We start from the raw sequence: 5,675 nt of genomic DNA, 5'->3' as shown, positions 1-5,675 counted from the left end.
GAGCATTGCTTGGTGATGCATTGCATCAATTCCTGGTAGCTTCTCATGGGTGCTCGGTCTTCTTCTCAGAAACTGCACTTCAGGGCTGCTGTATGAATCCAGTTGAACCCAGGGAATCTACCAGTTTATGGCCGTCAGTTGGATTCCACTCCCAGTTTGAAGCAGCAGCATCTCCAGATCTGAAGGTATGGACATAAGATCTCCTTTCCCAAAGTGTTGGACAAAAAATTAATAATTCGTGTTTAAATAAAGAAATCACTTTCCTTCTACGGCCGGGATTTCTTCTGGTTTTTAACTCTGTATTCAAATCAAGAAGGCACATGTGGGAAGGGATGAAGGAAGCAGGCACACAAAGCAAATGTTATTCCCCATGTTCGTGCCTCTCTTTCAGAAGTTCACCATCCATCTACTGTACCTGAGGTAACTTGTAGATGCCCAGCAAAATTGTGATGTCAAGGGCAGTTTGGGAGTGGAGTCCACCAATGACTGCAATTAGATTATGTTGGATGTCACACTTGTAATTGGGAATAAATCTGTTCCTTTTAGAGAGAAGTTGCATTGTAGAATGAAATGTCGTCTTTGGATCAAAATAGCTGTCCTCAATATAGAATCCCAGGGTGAGGTTGGGCAAGATTTGAGGATTTTCATTAATCTCTTTTACAGCAAATACCAAGGCCAGAATGTGCTGGTAATTCTTTGTAAGAACACTAAAATGAGATTTGTTGTCTGAGTCATTTTTATTCTACACTGAGAAGTGCCTCATTCTGGATGAGTTACAGGGAAATGATATGAACACTGTAAACATGCACTGGAACTCAGCTTTCCCACCAAGGAAATGACAGCACTTAATTTTATAAATTCTCCACATGCTCTGACATTCCCAATGCTGTCATTCAAAGAAGCAGCATTCCAATTTATCTTTTTGGGGTCTCAGCTCATAATGGTCAACTTTGGAAATGGATATACAGGTGTATTGCTAGATCCATTCCCTTTGGCTAAATAAAATACAACTGTACTTGACTTGACCTAGGAAATGCTCAATTATGATATTTCAGGCAAATGCTCATGAGTGTTTTCATCCCCGATTTTGAAATTAGATTTTGATTGCAAAGGGGGAAGTCAGCTCCTTCCCCATTGCATTCTGTCCTGAAAAGCAAACAAAAACTGCAATACAATACCATACCTATTAAGTTTCCATCCATTCATAAATGAAATGCTATTTTTAACATGAAAGCCTTGGAAATGAAATGCTTGCATTGGAAGATTCTACTGCTTGGCACCCAGGAATAAGCCAATCAACCCATATCCCTTCCTAATACATGCATGCACTGTGCACCTACTGTGTACATATACTGTGTACCTACAACCATTAGGAACGACTAATGCTTTCACCAATGAGTGAATAGTAGTATTTTGTCCTACAGAATATAATACCAGGTATAGCAATTCACATATTTGTACAGTTCAAACCCACATTGCCTCTAAGCAAATTCAGTATATAAAGAGGTCATATGCTTTTACTGGTGGTGATGGTGGTGATGCTTACTTGAGGTCCTCAGGGCTCTTCCAAGCAGGGTATTCATTGAAGTTCTCTTGGCTGTGCAGAATGATGGCCTGAGAAGTAATGGCACCAACCATTAGATCTCCTCACTGAAAATACTTTAGAAGAGTAGGATGAGGCTCCTGGACCATGCATATAGAAACATCAGTTCGGTAAATGAAGAAAGCCTGAATCACCAGTAGGAATATCATGTGGTTCCTAGCCATTGCCTGCGAGAATGTGCTGGTTGAAGCTAAGCAAGTATTGATCTAGTGAGTGCTGGCATAGACAATCCACTTTAGAGACCTTTCACATGGCTTTTATACATATGGATATACAGCATATTATACCATAGAAAACATATAACATTTTTGTATACGATACTTTTTGTTGAAATATTTTCATCTATACCATTATCTTTATACTCTCTAAGACTGAGTCATTAATAGGATCAAATCATTCCTCTTCTTAGAAAAAGGATGTTGCCCTGGCATAGAAACCATAAAGTTCTCAGAAGCTCTTTTTTCCTCCTTTGTTCTAAGTCAGAAATGACACGGGAACCATACACTTCATCCCTTGTTTGCATTGGTACTGGTACTCTGAGACTGGGATTTGACAAATGTGAGAAGTGAGTAATTCTGTAATTCTAGTAATTATGGATGACTCAATCAATTCAGGGCTCTGTATTCTCTAGGGCATTGCTGAAAAATATTCATTTATCACAGATACATGAAAAATCCATTTTATATTGACTGTACTGCAAGCCTCCCTTTAGATTAAAACTGCAGAGATTGTTTTGTAGCTGGCAAGGAGAGATTCAGACATAACCATGAAATAATTGGGCAGTTAACAAAAATAACTTTAACTGACCATAGGAAATAACAGGAAATGGTGATGGAGCAAGCAGTGGACTAACAGGGAGAAAAGGCTAATTTAAAAGCATGCAGAAGGGAAAATAGGTGGTGGGGGCAGTTCTTGCAACATTTATTATTTGATTAAGGTATTCTTTGTAAGTTAACAAGAGTTCAGTCAGCACTCATTTTCCTTTGAGCTTATTTTTACTTTTTATTTTTATTTACACAAAAAGTAGAATAAAGCAGAAAAGAACAATACAAAAAAGACAAAGAGAAAAGAGAAAGAAAGTATATATGCGGAGGGAAAACTGTATAACATGTTACATTTTACCTTATCTGGCATTTGCTCTGCTTTGCTCTTTAATTAAAAGACATAGAGCATCCTTATGTCATTGGTCTGCTGTAGCTGGGTTGTAACAGTCACATAATAACAGAGCATTCTTTAGCTTACCCACCAGGTTTCTTTTTACCATTCACCCCAGCAGGCAGAAAGTGCTTCTTTTTCCTCTCATGTTTAATTACTTCCTTATTTTCTATATCTCTCAATACCCAAGGTTTTCTGCACAGTTTCCAAAAACAAATAGAAATGTAGTGTGCAATTGTTTAAATTTTATCTTCCCCCATGGTTTTTCCTATCGTTGTATACATGTATAAATGTATACATTTAAGCATTTATATACTTTTCATTAGCTCAGAGCTCTTAGAAAGCTGTGCAATATCCTCCTTCTGAACAATGAACAATTTTAACAATCAATTTAAAATCAGATACACCTGTCATAAAAACTCTATGCAACCAATAATACCCAATCAGCATAGACGATCAATCTATATTACAGAAAACAATTCATAACCATAATCCACATGTAGCAATAACAATATAGATAAAAGCTGATGTAAAACCAAATGATCACATTCAACACTTGAAACAGTGAGAGAATAAAATGGGTTTATCCTGGTACCCAAACAGATATAGAGTCTGTGGCAGGCACCACTACCTGGGGAGTGGCTCCATAAGTGGGGTGTCACAGCTGAGAAGGTACTTCCCCCCATGGCCACCTTCTTTACTTCTTTTAAATGTGGCTTCCTGAGAAGAGCCTCCATTGAAGATCTTAGGGCCCAGGCAGGTATATATGGGAGGAGATATGCCTTTACTTATTCAGGCCCTAAGCCTTTTATGGGTTTCAATGGCAGTGTGAGCACCTTAAAGTGGGCCTTAACTTCAAATGCAAACCAATGCATATTCTAAAGATTATATATATATATATATATATATATATATATATAGGCTCCTAGATTACGAGAATGTCCTCATGCTGGAAAACTTCGACCATGTCCGCAATATGTAGCATGCTTGTTATCTGTATTTATATTTTCCCCACAGCTTCACTCAAAGTCCATATTGGTACCAGAAGCAGCACCTTTCATTCATCTCAGGAAGCAAGAGCATACTCTGACAGAGGTTACAAAGCCTATTCAATAGGTTTCATGCTTTTTGCATTCTTGATTAAAAGAAGCCTCTCCTGGGTAATCACACAAATAATGCTAATACATTGTCATCTAGAATTCAAACCACCTTCCAGAACCAGGAAGAATTATCTTGCAGAATGGCCGATCTGCAGATTTTCTGGAAAATGTATCACATATCTGAAACGCCCCCAGCATGTAAACCTGTCAGACAATTCAAGCATCATCTGAGCAAACTTGCTGAAATCTTTATTTAATTGCTACCTTTCTATTGTATGACCACCACTCTGTAGTGCCAGTTCAATCTAAATAAATCAAAACATCACCCCAAAACTCCTATATCACCTCACATAATAGTCTGTCTTGCAAACATACAACCTCCCTGATTTTTCTTATTAAGGACTAAACTCCCTTGTTCAATGACTGTTCTTTGACCCAAAAGGAGTTGTGATCAAGTATCTTCACAACATATTCAGTGGGGCTAGCTAGCTCCTGTCATCATGGCAATAAGTATGAATCTCTGGTAAGGTATGTAATATGAGAACTTGGGGTAGAGAGTTCTGCAGAATAAAATTCTTCTGCAGAACTCTGTGAAGTCCATGAACCTTCACGTCTCAGGTGTTGCTAGGATAACCCATTAACCTCCCTCGATTTCTGATCTACCTACTGAATTGTGAACAGAATTAAGCCAGTTATCCAATTAATAAAGTGAGAACTTTGCCTAAAGCTTGACACTACACAGTCATAATCTTAGTGGTATTAAACAAAAATTATAGTACTTGTAATAATGATGTCCAAAGTGAATGAGGTCACATCAAAATATTCTTGCTCTATCCCTAAGACAAGTCTAGTTAATTTTGCACCAATGGTAAGGCAGCTGGGATGCAGCACTGTTAGGAAAGAACTGTTCAGATTGAATACGCTCCACAACTGGGTTTCAGAGGAGCATGTTCTGGCAGATGATTAACACAGATTCAAGCATAATCTGCAGCCACAAACTCTTTCATTTTGGAGTTTGTACTTTGATTCATTGGCATGCAACTAACCAAACTGGCTGAGGAGATTTCCTGGTATTGACAACCATTTCCTTTCACAGTAAAGGAATTTGTGGGTGCAGCCCTGTCTCCTCTAACTCATGCATTTCCCCAATATTTTAGCCCCTCTTTTTTCCCTCTCAGATCTTGCAATCTCCATCAGAAGTGCCTCAACAAAGGCTCCTCAGAACTATCGATGACTGTTCTTTCAGCTAAAGAAGAAGTAACAGATAGGCTACACTTCCAAAGGCTGGAAATAATTTTGGACTGTAGCAAATATTTTTAAAAGATGTTGGTCACTCACTAGTGAACTAATGTCATGGGACATTGTGTATCTGGGTTTAGTTTCTGATTTGTTTTGCCTGGGGTCCTTTCCAAATTCACTGCCCTTTAGGGGAAAACTTTCTGATGAATTTCTGTGCAAAATATACATTGGAGGAGTAGAGTGGAGAGTGGACTGGAGTGTGGAGTGGAGTGGAGTGGAGTGGAGAATAGAGGAGAGGAGAGGAGAGGAGGAACTATGGGGTTCTGACAGAGAGGTGATGCGGTTGCACTGGATTTACTTTGGTGATGCATTGAGTGTTGGAGGTTTGTTAGAGCATGAACATTCTAACTTTATTAATCAATTGTCGCAACCACAAATAAAGTGTAAGCTCATAGGTTCACTACTGTGCTGCTGATTTCCCAAAGTAACTCAAGAACACAAGTCTGGGCAAAACTATGGCTAGTCCCCTTTAATTGGATCTAATGTCAAATACAAAACCAAAGTGTTTTAAGGCTAAT

This window comes from Varanus komodoensis, unplaced genomic scaffold (assembly GCF_004798865.1).
Source record: "Varanus komodoensis strain SLA01 unplaced genomic scaffold, ASM479886v1 scaffold86, whole genome shotgun sequence".
Classification (NCBI taxonomy): domain Eukaryota; kingdom Metazoa; phylum Chordata; class Lepidosauria; order Squamata; family Varanidae; genus Varanus; species Varanus komodoensis.
Note: the sequence above shows the minus strand (reverse complement) of the source record.